This window comes from Ranitomeya imitator, chromosome 5, assembly GCF_032444005.1.
Source record: "Ranitomeya imitator isolate aRanImi1 chromosome 5, aRanImi1.pri, whole genome shotgun sequence".
Lineage (NCBI taxonomy): Eukaryota > Metazoa > Chordata > Amphibia > Anura > Dendrobatidae > Ranitomeya > Ranitomeya imitator.
In genome coordinates, this window is record NC_091286.1 from 704,584,891 (window position 1) to 704,602,114 (window position 17,224).

Here is a 17,224-nt window from a genome sequence, read left to right on the forward strand (position 1 = left end):
GTAGACTCCTTAAATGTTCTTCCAGTATGCAAAAATGGAATCCACACTTAAAAAAAAAAAAAAAAAAAAAAAAAGCTTGCAATGGCATGTGTGATTGTATATGAAAATTGTGACCTGGTGTGACGTGAAACTGACGATATGTTTGCCAGGTTTGGGGGATTAGCTCAAGTGGTAGAGCGCTCGCTTAGCATGCGAGAGGTAGCGGGATCGATGCCCGCATTCTCCAATACTACTGCTGAATTCCTTTTTCGCTGGGTTGAATGAATCATTTTTACCACCTGCTCGTGGCACCCATGGCCAAACCTAGTGGGCTTTCAACAATCCTTCGATAGCTCAGCTGGTAGAGCGGAGGACTGTAGCTCTAAATTATCAATCCTTAGGTCGCTGGTTCAATTCCGGCTCGAAGGAAGTTTTGTTTATCCTATCTCATCCAGAAGGTTTTTCTCCAGTTTATCTCGTGAATTCAAAACATCGTCAGCAAAATGGCTTTTACTTGAGGGAGATGCTTAGCACAAATGCAAAAACTTCTTCAACTGTAGCTTACTACTGAAGCAAAAGGGTGCAACGTCCCTGGGTGGACTCGAACCACCAACCTTTCGGTTAACAGCCGAACGCGCTAACCGATTGCGCCACAGAGACATGATTTTCAACAAAAACAAACATTTGCAAAGCACCAAGAATAATTTAGTTGCCAACAGATAAGAAATGGCTGATAAATTACATGACATAGACCAGAAGGCAGGCAGTAATTAGACTTCAACTCTGAGCATCCTCCACCATAAGCAGAGTGGCGCAGCGGAAGCGTGCTGGGCCCATAACCCAGAGGTCGATGGATCGAAACCATCCTCTGCTAAACGGTTGTGTTTTATACTCTTCATCATTACATTTCATCTAAATGCCCCTGTCTACAGCAAACCCTTTTGGCTCAAAAAAACTCTGGTTAAAACCCTGAATCCCAGTTCAACTCGTGCCGCTAAAGGACCAGAAGGCCTTTACGACGTCTCAAAATTTTCTATAAACAAACCATAAAAGGTCAATGGTTCTCCTTGGGATTGTGCTACATCACAACTTTTTTCACTCTCCCCCAGTTTGATTCTCCATGTACTTAGAAAGGATTTGCTAGAACGTTTACTGTTATTGCAGAAAATGTAAAAAAAAAATGCGCGCTTACGTAAGCGTTGGTGGTATAGTGGTGAGCATAGCTGCCTTCCAAGCAGTTGACCCGGGTTCGATTCCCGGCCAACGCATGGCTTGCTTTTTCACCATTGGTGTTGCGTTTATTCTCTTTTAATGTTTTGTGTTCAAGCTCATGCTCTACTCTTTTCTTACAGTTTAGCAACCACAAAAAGGAGAAAAAAACGAAGAGAAGCGTTCTTAGCTTTTTCAACACTTCATCTAAACCATTTGCTGCTCATCAGTTATTGTTTGAAACTTAGTAGGGTTAGTCCGCAATACAAAAGCAATGCCAAGGTAAACATTGGTATTGTGCTGGTTGGTGTAGCTTCTGTCAAAAGCAAACGCGTTTTGGCTCAAAAATTACTGGTCAAAACCCTGAATCCTGGATCAACTTGTGCCAAAGGACCAGAAGGCCTTCACGACCTCTCAGCAGTTTCTATAAACAAACAAAGCCATAAAAGGTCAATGGTTCTCTTTTGGGATTGTGCTACATCGCAACTTTTTTCTTCAAACTATGCAAGTTTTTTTCACTGTCCCCAATTTGATTCTCCATGTACATAGAAAGGGGTTGCTAGAAAGTTGCCCAACTGTATTTGTAGGGCACCAATCACGTTGTAGACTCCTTAAATGTTCTTCCAGTATGCAAAAATGGAATCCACACTTAAAAAAAAAAAAAAGCTTGCAATGGCATGTGTGATTGTATATGAAAATTGTGACCTGGTGTGACGTGAAACTGACGATATGTTTGCCAGGTTTGGGGGATTAGCTCAAGTGGTAGAGCGCTCGCTTAGCATGCGAGAGGTAGCGGGATCGATGCCCGCATTCTCCAATACTACCGCTGAATTCCTTTTTCGCTGGGTTGAATGAATCATTTTTACCACCTGCTCGTGGCACCCATGGCCAAACCTAGTGGGCTTTCAACAATCCTTCGATAGCTCAGCTGGTAGAGCGGAGGACTGTAGCTCTAAATTAGCAATCCTTAGGTCGCTGGTTCAATTCCGGCTCGAAGGAAGTTTTGTTTATCCTATCTCATCCAGAAGGTTTTTCTCCAGTTTGTCTCGTGAATTCAAAACATCGTCAGCAAAATGGCTTTTACTTGAGGGAGATGCTTAGCACAAATGCAAAAACTTCTTCAACTGAAGCAAAAGGGTGCAACGTCCCTGGGTGGACTCGAACCACCAACCTTTCGGTTAACAGCCGAACGCGCTAACCGATTGCGCCACAGAGACATGATTTTCAACAAAAACAAACATTTGCAAAGCACCAAGAATAATTTAGTTGCCAACAGATAAGAAATGGCTGATAAATTACATGACATAGACCAGAAGGCAGGCAGTAATTAGACTTCAACTCTGAGCATCCTCCACCATAAGCAGAGTGGCGCAGCGGAAGCGTGCTGGGCCCATAACCCAGAGGTCGATGGATCGAAACCATCCTCTGCTAAACGGTTGTGTTTTATACTCTTCATCATTACATTTCATCTAAATGCCCCTGTCTACAGCAAACCCTTTTGGCTCAAAAAAACACTGGTTAAAACCCTGAATCCCAGTTCAACTCATGCCGCTAAAGGACCAGAAGGCCTTTACGACGTCTCAAAATTTTCTATAAACAAACCATAAAAGGTCAATGGTTCTCCTTGGGATTGTGCTACATCACAACTTTTTTCACTCTCCCCCAGTTTGATTCTCCATGTACTTAGAAAGGATTTGCTAGAACGTTTACTGTTATTGCAGAAAATGTAAAAAAAAAATGCGCGCTTACGTAAGCGTTGGTGGTATAGTGGTGAGCATAGCTGCCTTCCAAGCAGTTGACCCGGGTTCGATTCCCGGCCAACGCATGGCTTGCTTTTTCACCATTGGTGTTGCGTTTATTCTCTTTTAATGTTTTGTGTTCAAGCTCATGCTCTACTCTCTTCTTACAGTTTAGCAACCACAAAAAGGAGAAAAAAACGAAGAGAAGCGTTCTTAGCTTTTTCAACACTTCATCTAAACCATTTGCTGCTCATCAGTTATTGTTTGAAACTTAGTAGGGTTAGTCCGCAATACAAAAGCAATGCCAAGGTAAACATTGGTATTGTGCTGGTTGGTGTAGCTTCTGTCAAAAGCAAACGCGTTTTGGCTCAAAAATTACTGGTCAAAACCCTGAATCCTGGATCAACTTGTGCCAAAGGACCAGAAGGCCTTCACGACCTCTCAGCAGTTTCTATAAACAAACAAAGCCATAAAAGGTCAATGGTTCTCTTTTGGGATTGTGCTACATCGCAACTTTTTTCTTCAAACTATGCAAGTTTTTTTCACTGTCCCCAATTTGATTCTCCATGTACATAGAAAGGGGTTGCTAGAAAGTTGCCCAACTGTATTTGTAGGGCACCAATCACGTTGTAGACTCCTTAAATGTTCTTCCAGTATGCAAAAATGGAATCCACAATTAAAAAAAAAAAAAAAAAAAAAAAAGCTTGCACTGGCATGTGTGATTGTATATGAAAATTGTGACCTGGTGTGACGTGAAACTGACGATATGTTTGCCAGGTTTGGGGGATTAGCTCAAGTGGTAGAGCGCTCGCTTAGCATGCGAGAGGTAGCGGGATTGATGCCCGCATTCTCCAATACTACCGCTGAATTCCTTTTTCGCTGGGTTGAATGAATCATTTTTACCACCTGCTCGTGGCACCCATGGCCAAACCTAGTGGGCTTTCAACAATCCTTCGATAGCTCAGCTGGTAGAGCGGAGGACTGTAGCTCTAAATTAGCAATCCTTAGGTCGCTGGTTCAATTCCGGCTCGAAGGAAGTTTTGTTTATCCTATCTCATCCAGAAGGTTTTTCTCCAGTTTGTCTCGTGAATTCAAAACATCGTCAGCAAAATGGCTTTTACTTGAGGGAGATGCTTAGCACAAATGCAAAAACTTCTTCAACTGAAGCAAAAGGGTGCAACGTCCCTGGGTGGACTCGAACCACCAACCTTTCGGTTAACAGCCGAACGCGCTAACCGATTGCGCCACAGAGACATGATTTTCAACAAAAACAAACATTTGCAAAGCACCAAGAATAATTTAGTTGCCAACAGATAAGAAATGGCTGATAAATTACATGACATAGACCAGAAGGCAGGCAGTAATTAGACTTCAACTCTGAGCATCCTCCACCATAAGCAGAGTGGCGCAGCGGAAGCGTGCTGGGCCCATAACCCAGAGGTCGATGGATCGAAACCATCCTCTGCTAAACGGTTGTGTTTTATACTCTTCATCATTACATTTCATCTAAATGCCCCTGTCTACAGCAAACCCTTTTGGCTCAAAAAAACACTGGTTAAAACCCTGAATCCCAGTTCAACTCATGCCGCTAAAGGACCAGAAGGCCTTTACGACGTCTCAAAATTTTCTATAAACAAACCATAAAAGGTCAATGGTTCTCCTTGGGATTGTGCTACATCACAACTTTTTTCACTCTCCCCCAGTTTGATTCTCCATGTACTTAGAAAGGATTTGCTAGAACGTTTACTGTTATTGCAGAAAATGTAAAAAAAAAATGCGCGCTTACGTAAGCGTTGGTGGTATAGTGGTGAGCATAGCTGCCTTCCAAGCAGTTGACCCGGGTTCGATTCCCGGCCAACGCATGGCTTGCTTTTTCACCATTGGTGTTGCGTTTATTCTCTTTTAATGTTTTGTGTTCAAGCTCATGCTCTACTCTCTTCTTACAGTTTAGCAACCACAAAAAGGAGAAAAAAACGAAGAGAAGCGTTCTTAGCTTTTTCAACACTTCATCTAAACCATTTGCTGCTCATCAGTTATTGTTTGAAACTTAGTAGGGTTAGTCCGCAATACAAAAGCAATGCCAAGGTAAACATTGGTATTGTGCTGGTTGGTGTAGCTTCTGTCAAAAGCAAACGCGTTTTGGCTCAAAAATTACTGGTCAAAACCCTGAATCCTGGATCAACTTGTGCCAAAGGACCAGAAGGCCTTCACGACCTCTCAGCAGTTTCTATAAACAAACAAAGCCATAAAAGGTCAATGGTTCTCTTTTGGGATTGTGCTACATCGCAACTTTTTTCTTCAAACTATGCAAGTTTTTTTCACTGTCCCCAATTTGATTCTCCATGTACATAGAAAGGGGTTGCTAGAAAGTTGCCCAACTGTATTTGTAGGGCACCAATCACGTTGTAGACTCCTTAAATGTTCTTCCAGTATGCAAAAATGGAATCCACAATTAAAAAAAAAAAAAAAAAAAAAAAAGCTTGCACTGGCATGTGTGATTGTATATGAAAATTGTGACCTGGTGTGACGTGAAACTGACGATATGTTTGCCAGGTTTGGGGGATTAGCTCAAGTGGTAGAGCGCTCGCTTAGCATGCGAGAGGTAGCGGGATTGATGCCCGCATTCTCCAATACTACCGCTGAATTCCTTTTTCGCTGGGTTGAATGAATCATTTTTACCACCTGCTCGTGGCACCCATGGCCAAACCTAGTGGGCTTTCAACAATCCTTCGATAGCTCAGCTGGTAGAGCGGAGGACTGTAGCTCTAAATTAGCAATCCTTAGGTCGCTGGTTCAATTCCGGCTCGAAGGAAGTTTTGTTTATCCTATCTCATCCAGAAGGTTTTTCTCCAGTTTGTCTCGTGAATTCAAAACATCGTCAGCAAAATGGCTTTTACTTGAGGGAGATGCTTAGCACAAATGCAAAAACTTCTTCAACTGAAGCAAAAGGGTGCAACGTCCCTGGGTGGACTCGAACCACCAACCTTTCGGTTAACAGCCGAACGCGCTAACCGATTGCGCCACAGAGACATGATTTTCAACAAAAACAAACATTTGCAAAGCACCAAGAATAATTTAGTTGCCAACAGATAAGAAATGGCTGATAAATTACATGACATAGACCAGAAGGCAGGCAGTAATTAGACTTCAACTCTGAGCATCCTCCACCATAAGCAGAGTGGCGCAGCGGAAGCGTGCTGGGCCCATAACCCAGAGGTCGATGGATCGAAACCATCCTCTGCTAAACGGTTGTGTTTTATACTCTTCATCATTACATTTCATCTAAATGCCCCTGTCTACAGCAAACCCTTTTGGCTCAAAAAAACACTGGTTAAAACCCTGAATCCCAGTTCAACTCATGCCGCTAAAGGACCAGAAGGCCTTTACGACGTCTCAAAATTTTCTATAAACAAACCATAAAAGGTCAATGGTTCTCCTTGGGATTGTGCTACATCACAACTTTTTTCACTCTCCCCCAGTTTGATTCTCCATGTACTTAGAAAGGATTTGCTAGAACATAGTAACATAGTAACATAGTAACATAGTTAGTAAGGCCGAAAAAAGACATTTGTCCATCCAGTTCAGCCTATATTCCATCATAATAAATACCCAGATCTACGTCCTTCTACAGAACCTAATAATTGTATGATACAATATTGTTCTGCTCCAGGAAGACATCCAGGCCTCTCTTGAACCCCTCGACTGAGTTCGCCATCACCACCTCCTCAGGCAAGCAATTCCAGATTCTCACTGCCCTAACAGTAAAGAATCCTCTTCTATGTTGGTGGAAAAACCTTCTCTCCTCCAGACGCAAAGAATGCCCCCTTGTGCCCGTCACCTTCCTTGGTATAAACAGATCCTCAGCGAGATATTTGTATTGTCCCCTTATATACTTATACATGGTTATTAGATCGCCCCTCAGTCGTCTTTTTTCTAGACTAAATAATCCTAATTTCGCTAATCTATCTGGGTATTGTAGTTCTCCCATCCCCTTTATTAATTTTGTTGCCCTCCTTTGTACTCTCTCTAGTTCCATTATATCCTTCCTGAGCACCGGTGCCCAAAACTGGACACAGTACTCCATGTGCGGTCTAACTAGGGATTTGTACAGAGGCAGTATAATGCTCTCATCATATGTATCCAGACCTCTTTTAATGCACCCCATGATCCTGTTTGCCTTGGCAGCTGCTGCCTGGCACTGGCTGCTCCAGGTAAGTTTATCATTAACTAGGATCCCCAAGTCCTTCTCCCTGTCAGATTTACCCAGTGGTTTCCCGTTCAGTGTGTAATGGTGATATTGATTCCCTCTTCCCATGTGTATAACCTTACATTTATCATTGTTAAACCTCATCTGCCACCTTTCAGCCCAAGTTTCCAACTTATCCAGATCCATCTGTAGCAGAATACTATCTTCTCTTGTATTAACTGCTTTACATAGTTTTGTATCATCTGCAAATATCGATATTTTACTGTGTAAACCTTCTACCAGATCATTAATGAATATGTTGAAGAGAACAGGTCCCAATACTGACCCCTGCGGTACCCCACTGGTCACAGCGACCCAGTTAGAGACTATACCATTTATAACCACCCTCTGCTTTCTATCACTAAGCCAGTTACTAACCCATTTACACACATTTTCCCCCAGACCAAGCATTCTCATTTTGTGTACCAACCTCTTGTGCGGCACGGTATCAAACGCTTTGGAAAAATCGAGATATACCACGTCCAATGACTCACCGTGGTCCAGTCTATAGCTTACCTCTTCATAAAAACTGATTAGATTGGTTTGACAGGAGCGATTTCTCATAAACCCATGCTGATATGGAGTTAAACAGTTATTCTCATTGAGATAATCCAGAATAACATCCCTCAGAAACCCTTCAAATATTTTACCAACAATAGAGGTTAGACTTACTGGCCTATAATTTCCAGGTTCACTTTTAGAGCCCTTTTTGAATATTGGCACCACATTTGCTATGCGCCAGTCCTGCGGAACAGACCCTGTCGCTATAGAGTCACTAAAAATAAGAAAGAACGTTTACTGTTATTGCAGAAAATGTAAAAAAAAAAACGCGCGCTTACGTAAGCGTTGGTGGTATAGTGGTGAGCATAGCTGCCTTCCAAGCAGTTGACCCGGGTTCGATTCCCGGCCAACGCATGGCTTGCTTTTTCACCATTGGTGTTGCGTTTATTCTCTTTTAATGTTTTGTGTTCAAGCTCATGCTCTACTCTCTTCTTACAGTTTAGCAACCACAAAAAGGAGAAAAAAACGAAGAGAAGCGTTCTTAGCTTTTTCAACACTTCATCTAAACCATTTGCTGCTCATCAGTTATTGTTTGAAACTTAGTAGGGTTAGTCCGCAATACAAAAGCAATGCCAAGGTAAACATTGGTATTGTGCTGGTTGGTGTAGCTTCTGTCAAAAGCAAACGCGTTTTGGCTCAAAAATTACTGGTCAAAACCCTGAATCCTGGATCAACTTGTGCCAAAGGACCAGAAGGCCTTCACGACCTCTCAGCAGTTTCTATAAACAAACAAAGCCATAAAAGGTCAATGGTTCTCTTTTGGGATTGTGCTACATCGCAACTTTTTTCTTCAAACTATGCAAGTTTTTTTCACTGTCCCCAATTTGATTCTCCATGTACATAGAAAGGGGTTGCTAGAAAGTTGCCCAACTGTATTTGTAGGGCACCAATCACGTTGTAGACTCCTTAAATGTTCTTCCAGTATGCAAAAATGGAATCCACACTTAAAAAAAAAAAAAAAAAAAAAAAGCTTGCACTGGCATGTGTGATTGTATATGAAAATTGTGACCTGGTGTGACGTGAAACTGACGATATGTTTGCCAGGTTTGGGGGATTAGCTCAAGTGGTAGAGCGCTCGCTTAGCATGCGAGAGGTAGCGGGATCGATGCCCGCATTCTCCAATACTACCGCTGAATTCCTTTTTCGCTGGGTTGAATGAATAATTTTTACCACCTGCTCGTGGCACCCATGGCCAAACCTAGTGGGCTTTCAACAATCCTTCGATAGCTCAGCTGGTAGAGCGGAGGACTGTAGCTCTAAATTAGCAATCCTTAGGTCGCTGGTTCAATTCCGGCTCGAAGGAAGTTTTGTTTATCCTATCTCATCCAGAAGGTTTTTCTCCAGTTTGTCTCGTGAATTCAAAACATCGTCAGCAAAATGGCTTTTACTTGAGGGAGATGCTTAGCACAAATGCAAAAACTTCTTCAACTGAAGCAAAAGGGTGCAACGTCCCTGGGTGGACTCGAACCACCAACCTTTCGGTTAACAGCCGAACGCGCTAACCGATTGCGCCACAGAGACATGATTTTCAACAAAAACAAACATTTGCAAAGCACCAAGAATAATTTAGTTGCCAACAGATAAGAAATGGCTGATAAATTACATGACATAGACCAGAAGGCAGGCAGTAATTAGACTTCAACTCTGAGCATCCTCCACCATAAGCAGAGTGGCGCAGCGGAAGCGTGCTGGGCCCATAACCCAGAGGTCGATGGATCGAAACCATCCTCTGCTAAACGGTTGTGTTTTATACTCTTCATCATTACATTTCATCTAAATGCCCCTGTCTACAGCAAACCCTTTTGGCTCAAAAAAACACTGGTTAAAACCCTGAATCCCAGTTCAACTCATGCCGCTAAAGGACCAGAAGGCCTTTACGACGTCTCAAAATTTTCTATAAACAAACCATAAAAGGTCAATGGTTCTCCTTGGGATTGTGCTACATCACAACTTTTTTCACTCTCCCCCAGTTTGATTCTCCATGTACTTAGAAAGGATTTGCTAGAACGTTTACTGTTATTGCAGAAAATGTAAAAAAAAAATGCGCGCTTACGTAAGCGTTGGTGGTATAGTGGTGAGCATAGCTGCCTTCCAAGCAGTTGACCCGGGTTCGATTCCCGGCCAACGCATGGCTTGCTTTTTCACCATTGGTGTTGCGTTTATTCTCTTTTAATGTTTTGTGTTCAAGCTCATGCTCTACTCTCTTCTTACAGTTTAGCAACCACAAAAAGGAGAAAAAAACGAAGAGAAGCGTTCTTAGCTTTTTCAACACTTCATCTAAACCATTTGCTGCTCATCAGTTATTGTTTGAAACTTAGTAGGGTTAGTCCGCAATACAAAAGCAATGCCAAGGTAAACATTGGTATTGTGCTGGTTGGTGTAGCTTCTGTCAAAAGCAAACGCGTTTTGGCTCAAAAATTACTGGTCAAAACCCTGAATCCTGGATCAACTTGTGCCAAAGGACCAGAAGGCCTTCACGACCTCTCAGCAGTTTCTATAAACAAACAAAGCCATAAAAGGTCAATGGTTCTCTTTTGGGATTGTGCTACATCGCAACTTTTTTCTTCAAACTATGCAAGTTTTTTTCACTGTCCCCAATTTGATTCTCCATGTACATAGAAAGGGGTTGCTAGAAAGTTGCCCAACTGTATTTGTAGGGCACCAATCACGTTGTAGACTCCTTAAATGTTCTTCCAGTATGCAAAAATGGAATCCACAATTAAAAAAAAAAAAAAAAAAAAAAAAGCTTGCACTGGCATGTGTGATTGTATATGAAAATTGTGACCTGGTGTGACGTGAAACTGACGATATGTTTGCCAGGTTTGGGGGATTAGCTCAAGTGGTAGAGCGCTCGCTTAGCATGCGAGAGGTAGCGGGATTGATGCCCGCATTCTCCAATACTACCGCTGAATTCCTTTTTCGCTGGGTTGAATGAATCATTTTTACCACCTGCTCGTGGCACCCATGGCCAAACCTAGTGGGCTTTCAACAATCCTTCGATAGCTCAGCTGGTAGAGCGGAGGACTGTAGCTCTAAATTAGCAATCCTTAGGTCGCTGGTTCAATTCCGGCTCGAAGGAAGTTTTGTTTATCCTATCTCATCCAGAAGGTTTTTCTCCAGTTTGTCTCGTGAATTCAAAACATCGTCAGCAAAATGGCTTTTACTTGAGGGAGATGCTTAGCACAAATGCAAAAACTTCTTCAACTGAAGCAAAAGGGTGCAACGTCCCTGGGTGGACTCGAACCACCAACCTTTCGGTTAACAGCCGAACGCGCTAACCGATTGCGCCACAGAGACATGATTTTCAACAAAAACAAACATTTGCAAAGCACCAAGAATAATTTAGTTGCCAACAGATAAGAAATGGCTGATAAATTACATGACATAGACCAGAAGGCAGGCAGTAATTAGACTTCAACTCTGAGCATCCTCCACCATAAGCAGAGTGGCGCAGCGGAAGCGTGCTGGGCCCATAACCCAGAGGTCGATGGATCGAAACCATCCTCTGCTAAACGGTTGTGTTTTATACTCTTCATCATTACATTTCATCTAAATGCCCCTGTCTACAGCAAACCCTTTTGGCTCAAAAAAACACTGGTTAAAACCCTGAATCCCAGTTCAACTCATGCCGCTAAAGGACCAGAAGGCCTTTACGACGTCTCAAAATTTTCTATAAACAAACCATAAAAGGTCAATGGTTCTCCTTGGGATTGTGCTACATCACAACTTTTTTCACTCTCCCCCAGTTTGATTCTCCATGTACTTAGAAAGGATTTGCTAGAACGTTTACTGTTATTGCAGAAAATGTAAAAAAAAAAATGCGCGCTTACGTAAGCGTTGGTGGTATAGTGGTGAGCATAGCTGCCTTCCAAGCAGTTGACCCGGGTTCGATTCCCGGCCAACGCATGGCTTGCTTTTTCACCATTGGTGTTGCGTTTATTCTCTTTTAATGTTTTGTGTTCAAGCTCATGCTCTACTCTCTTCTTACAGTTTAGCAACCACAAAAAGGAGAAAAAAACGAAGAGAAGCGTTCTTAGCTTTTTCAACACTTCATCTAAACCATTTGCTGCTCATCAGTTATTGTTTGAAACTTAGTAGGGTTAGTCCGCAATACAAAAGCAATGCCAAGGTAAACATTGGTATTGTGCTGGTTGGTGTAGCTTCTGTCAAAAGCAAACGCGTTTTGGCTCAAAAATTACTGGTCAAAACCCTGAATCCTGGATCAACTTGTGCCAAAGGACCAGAAGGCCTTCACGACCTCTCAGCAGTTTCTATAAACAAACAAAGCCATAAAAGGTCAATGGTTCTCTTTTGGGATTGTGCTACATCGCAACTTTTTTCTTCAAACTATGCAAGTTTTTTTCACTGTCCCCAATTTGATTCTCCATGTACATAGAAAGGGGTTGCTAGAAAGTTGCCCAACTGTATTTGTAGGGCACCAATCACGTTGTAGACTCCTTAAATGTTCTTCCAGTATGCAAAAATGGAATCCACACTTAAAAAAAAAAAAAAAAAAAAAAAGCTTGCACTGGCATGTGTGATTGTATATGAAAATTGTGACCTGGTGTGACGTGAAACTGACGATATGTTTGCCAGGTTTGGGGGATTAGCTCAAGTGGTAGAGCGCTCGCTTAGCATGCGAGAGGTAGCGGGATCGATGCCCGCATTCTCCAATACTACCGCTGAATTCCTTTTTCGCTGGGTTGAATGAATCATTTTTACCACCTGCTCGTGGCACCCATGGCCAAACCTAGTGGGCTTTCAACAATCCTTCGATAGCTCAGCTGGTAGAGCAGAGGACTGTAGCTCTAAATTAGCAATCCTTAGGTCGCTGGTTCAATTCCGGCTCGAAGGAAGTTTTGTTTATCCTATCTCATCCAAAAGGTTTTTCTCCAGTTTGTCTCGTGAATTCAAAACATCGTCAGCAAAATGGCTTTTACTTGAGGGAGATGCTTAGCACAAATGCAAAAACTTCTTCAACTGAAGCAAAAGGGTGCAACGTCCCTGGGTGGACTCGAACCACCAACCTTTCGGTTAACAGCCGAACGCGCTAACCGATTGCGCCACAGAGACATGATTTTCAACAAAAACAAACATTTGCAAAGCACCAAGAATAATTTAGTTGCCAACAGATAAGAAATGGCTGATAAATTACATGACATAGACCAGAAGGCAGGCAGTAATTAGACTTCAACTCTGAGCATCCTCCACCATAAGCAGAGTGGCGCAGCGGAAGCGTGCTGGGCCCATAACCCAGAGGTCGATGGATCGAAACCATCCTCTGCTAAACGGTTGTGTTTTATACTCTTCATCATTACATTTCATCTAAATGCCTCTGTCTACAGCAAACCCTTTTGGCTCAAAAAAACACTGGTTAAAACCCTGAATCCCAGTTCAACTCATGCCGCTAAAGGACCAGAAGGCCTTTACGACGTCTCAAAATTTTCTATAAACAAACCATAAAAGGTCAATGGTTCTCCTTGGGATTGTGCTACATCACAACTTTTTTCACTCTCCCCCAGTTTGATTCTCCATGTACTTAGAAAGGATTTGCTAGAACGTTTACTGTTATTGCAGAAAATGTAAAAAAAAAATGCGCGCTTACGTAAGTGTTGGTGGTATAGTGGTGAGCATAGCTGCCTTCCAAGCAGTTGACCCGGGTTCGATTCCCGGCCAACGCATGGCTTGCTTTTTCACCATTGGTGTTGCGTTTATTCTCTTTTAATGTTTTGTGTTCAAGCTCATGCTCTACTCTCTTCTTACAGTTTAGCAACCACAAAAAGGAGAAAAAAACGAAGAGAAGCGTTCTTAGCTTTTTCAACACTTCATCTAAACCATTTGCTGCTCATCAGTTATTGTTTGAAACTTAGTAGGGTTAGTCCGCAATACAAAAGCAATGCCAAGGTAAACATTGGTATTGTGCTGGTTGGTGTAGCTTCTGTCAAAAGCAAACGCGTTTTGGCTCAAAAATTACTGGTCAAAACCCTGAATCCTGGATCAACTTGTGCCAAAGGACCAGAAGGCCTTCACGACCTCTCAGCAGTTTCTATAAACAAACAAAGCCATAAAAGGTCAATGGTTCTCTTTTGGGATTGTGCTACATCGCAACTTTTTTCTTCAAACTATGCAAGTTTTTTTCACTGTCCCCAATTTGATTCTCCATGTACATAGAAAGGGGTTGCTAGAAAGTTGCCCAACTGTATTTGTAGGGCACCAATCACGTTGTAGACTCCTTAAATGTTCTTCCAGTATGCAAAAATGGAATCCACAATTAAAAAAAAAAAAAAAAAAAAAAAAGCTTGCACTGGCATGTGTGATTGTATATGAAAATTGTGACCTGGTGTGACGTGAAACTGACGATATGTTTGCCAGGTTTGGGGGATTAGCTCAAGTGGTAGAGCGCTCGCTTAGCATGCGAGAGGTAGCGGGATTGATGCCCGCATTCTCCAATACTACCGCTGAATTCCTTTTTCACTGGGTTGAATGAATCATTTTTACCACCTGCTCGTGGCACCCATGGCCAAACCTAGTGGGCTTTCAACAATCCTTCGATAGCTCAGCTGGTAGAGCGGAGGACTGTAGCTCTAAATTAGCAATCCTTAGGTCGCTGGTTCAATTCCGGCTCGAAGGAAGTTTTGTTTATCCTATCTCATCCAGAAGGTTTTTCTCCAGTTTGTCTCGTGAATTCAAAACATCGTCAGCAAAATGGCTTTTACTTGAGGGAGATGCTTAGCACAAATGCAAAAACTTCTTCAACTGAAGCAAAAGGGTGCAACGTCCCTGGGTGGACTCGAACCACCAACCTTTCGGTTAACAGCCGAACGCGCTAACCGATTGCGCCACAGAGACATGATTTTCAACAAAAACAAACATTTGCAAAGCACCAAGAATAATTTAGTTGCCAACAGATAAGAAATGGCTGATAAATTACATGACATAGACCAGAAGGCAGGCAGTAATTAGACTTCAACTCCGAGCATCCTCCACCATAAGCAGAGTGGCGCAGCGGAAGCGTGCTGGGCCCATAACCCAGAGGTCGATGGATCGAAACCATCCTCTGCTAAACGGTTGTGTTTTATACTCTTCATCATTACATTTCATCTAAATGCCCCTGTCTACAGCAAACCCTTTTGGCTCAAAAAAACACTGGTTAAAACCCTGAATCCCAGTTCAACTCATGCCGCTAAAGGACCAGAAGGCCTTTACGACGTCTCAAAATTTTCTATAAACAAACCATAAAAGGTCAATGGTTCTCCTTGGGATTGTGCTACATCACAACTTTTTTCACTCTCCCCCAGTTTGATTCTCCATGTACTTAGAAAGGATTTGCTAGAACGTTTACTGTTATTGCAGAAAATGTAAAAAAAAAAATGCGCGCTTACGTAAGCGTTGGTGGTATAGTGGTGAGCATAGCTGCCTTCCAAGCAGTTGACCCGGGTTCGATTCCCGGCCAACGCATGGCTTGCTTTTTCACCATTGGTGTTGCGTTTATTCTCTTTTAATGTTTTGTGTTCAAGCTCATGCTCTACTCTCTTCTTACAGTTTAGCAACCACAAAAAGGAGAAAAAAACGAAGAGAAGCGTTCTTAGCTTTTTCAACACTTCATCTAAACCATTTGCTGCTCATCAGTTATTGTTTGAAACTTAGTAGGGTTAGTCCGCAATACAAAAGCAATGCCAAGGTAAACATTGGTATTGTGCTGGTTGGTGTAGCTTCTGTCAAAAGCAAACGCGTTTTGGCTCAAAAATTACTGGTCAAAACCCTGAATCCTGGATCAACTTGTGCCAAAGGACCAGAAGGCCTTCACGACCTCTCAGCAGTTTCTATAAACAAACAAAGCCATAAAAGGTCAATGGTTCTCTTTTGGGATTGTGCTACATCGCAACTTTTTTCTTCAAACTATGCAAGTTTTTTTCACTGTCCCCAATTTGATTCTCCATGTACATAGAAAGGGGTTGCTAGAAAGTTGCCCAACTGTATTTGTAGGGCACCAATCACGTTGTAGACTCCTTAAATGTTCTTCCAGTATGCAAAAATGGAATCCACAATTAAAAAAAAAAAAAAAAAAAAAAAAAAAAAAAGCTTGCACTGGCATGTGTGATTGTATATGAAAATTGTGACCTGGTGTGACGTGAAACTGACGATATGTTTGCCAGGTTTGGGGGATTAGCTCAAGTGGTAGAGCGCTCGCTTAGCATGCGAGAGGTAGCGGGATCGTTGCCCGCATTCTCCAATACTACCGCTGAATTCCTTTTTCGCTGGGTTGAATGAATCATTTTTACCACCTGCTCGTGGCACCCATGGCCAAACCTAGTGGGCTTTCAACAATCCTTCGATAGCTCAGCTGGTAGAGCGGAGGACTGTAGCTCTAAATTAGCAATCCTTAGGTCGCTGGTTCAATTCCGGCTCGAAGGAAGTTTTGTTTATCCTATCTCATCCAGAAGGTTTTTCTCCAGTTTGTCTCGTGAATTCAAAACATCGTCAGCAAAATGGCTTTTACTTGAGGGAGATGCTTAGCACAAATGCAAAAACTTCTTCAACTGAAGCAAAAGGGTGCAACGTCCCTGGGTGGACTCGAACCACCAACCTTTCGGTTAACAGCCGAACGCGCTAACCGATTGCGCCACAGAGACATGATTTTCAACAAAAACAAACATTTGCAAAGCACCAAGAATAATTTAGTTGCCAACAGATAAGAAATGGCTGATAAATTACATGACATAGACCAGAAGGCAGGCAGTAATTAGACTTCAACTCTGAGCATCCTCCACCATAAGCAGAGTGGCGCAGCGGAAGCGTGCTGGGCCCATAACCCAGAGGTCGATGGATCGAAACCATCCTCTGCTAAACGGTTGTGTTTTATACTCTTCATCATTACATTTCATCTAAATGCCCCTGTCTACAGCAAACCCTTTTGGCTCAAAAAAACACTGGTTAAAACCCTGAATCCCAGTTCAACTCATGCCGCTAAAGGACCAGAAGGCCTTTACGACGTCTCAAAATTTTCTATAAACAAACCATAAAAGGTCAATGGTTCTCCTTGGGATTGTGCTACATCACAACTTTTTTCACTCTCCCCCAGTTTGATTCTCCATGTACTTAGAAAGGATTTGCTAGAACGTTTACTGTTATTGCAGAAAATGTAAAAAAAAAATGCGCGCTTACGTAAGCGTTGGTGGTATAGTGGTGAGCATAGCTGCCTTCCAAGCAGTTGACCCGGGTTCGATTCCCGGCCAACGCATGGCTTGCTTTTTCACCATTGGTGTTGCGTTTATTCTCTTTTAATGTTTTGTGTTCAAGCTCATGCTCTACTCTCTTCTTACAGTTTAGCAACCACAAAAAGGAGAAAAAAACGAAGAGAAGCGTTCTTAGCTTTTTCAACACTTCATCTAAACCATTTGCTGCTCATCAGTTATTGTTTGAAACTTAGTAGGGTTAGTCCGCAATACAAAAGCAATGCCAAGGTAAACATTGGTATTGTGCTGGTTGG

At 42.4% G+C, this 17,224-nt stretch overlaps 11 non-coding genes across 11 annotated transcripts; all 11 read left to right on the forward strand.

Annotated features, from left to right (window-relative positions):
- The first annotated feature begins 1,175 nt into the window (after window positions 1-1,175).
- On the forward strand, window positions 1,176-1,247 carry TRNAG-UCC (transfer RNA glycine (anticodon UCC)). Its single transcript has one exon. It is a non-coding gene; the product is annotated as a tRNA-Gly (tRNA).
- Window positions 1,248-2,941: 1,694 nt separating this feature from the next.
- TRNAG-UCC (transfer RNA glycine (anticodon UCC)) lies at window positions 2,942-3,013 on the forward strand. The gene has a single exon. It is a non-coding gene; the product is annotated as a tRNA-Gly (tRNA).
- A 1,704-nt stretch (window positions 3,014-4,717) lies between these two features.
- Window positions 4,718-4,789, forward strand: TRNAG-UCC (transfer RNA glycine (anticodon UCC)). Its single transcript has one exon. It is a non-coding gene; the product is annotated as a tRNA-Gly (tRNA).
- Window positions 4,790-8,016: 3,227 nt separating this feature from the next.
- Window positions 8,017-8,088, forward strand: TRNAG-UCC (transfer RNA glycine (anticodon UCC)). The gene has a single exon. It is a non-coding gene; the product is annotated as a tRNA-Gly (tRNA).
- A 1,703-nt stretch (window positions 8,089-9,791) lies between these two features.
- On the forward strand, window positions 9,792-9,863 carry TRNAG-UCC (transfer RNA glycine (anticodon UCC)). Its single transcript has one exon. It is a non-coding gene; the product is annotated as a tRNA-Gly (tRNA).
- A 1,705-nt stretch (window positions 9,864-11,568) lies between these two features.
- Window positions 11,569-11,640, forward strand: TRNAG-UCC (transfer RNA glycine (anticodon UCC)). The gene has a single exon. It is a non-coding gene; the product is annotated as a tRNA-Gly (tRNA).
- Window positions 11,641-12,334: 694 nt separating this feature from the next.
- On the forward strand, window positions 12,335-12,407 carry TRNAA-AGC (transfer RNA alanine (anticodon AGC)). The gene has a single exon. It is a non-coding gene; the product is annotated as a tRNA-Ala (tRNA).
- Window positions 12,408-14,279: 1,872 nt separating this feature from the next.
- TRNAY-GUA (transfer RNA tyrosine (anticodon GUA)) lies at window positions 14,280-14,365 on the forward strand. The gene is given in 2 exon segments: window positions 14,280-14,316; window positions 14,330-14,365. It is a non-coding gene; the product is annotated as a tRNA-Tyr (tRNA).
- A 755-nt stretch (window positions 14,366-15,120) lies between these two features.
- Window positions 15,121-15,192, forward strand: TRNAG-UCC (transfer RNA glycine (anticodon UCC)). Its single transcript has one exon. It is a non-coding gene; the product is annotated as a tRNA-Gly (tRNA).
- An 871-nt stretch (window positions 15,193-16,063) lies between these two features.
- On the forward strand, window positions 16,064-16,149 carry TRNAY-GUA (transfer RNA tyrosine (anticodon GUA)). The gene is given in 2 exon segments: window positions 16,064-16,100; window positions 16,114-16,149. It is a non-coding gene; the product is annotated as a tRNA-Tyr (tRNA).
- Window positions 16,150-16,903: 754 nt separating this feature from the next.
- TRNAG-UCC (transfer RNA glycine (anticodon UCC)) lies at window positions 16,904-16,975 on the forward strand. The gene has a single exon. It is a non-coding gene; the product is annotated as a tRNA-Gly (tRNA).
- The last annotated feature ends 249 nt before the right edge of the window (window positions 16,976-17,224 follow it).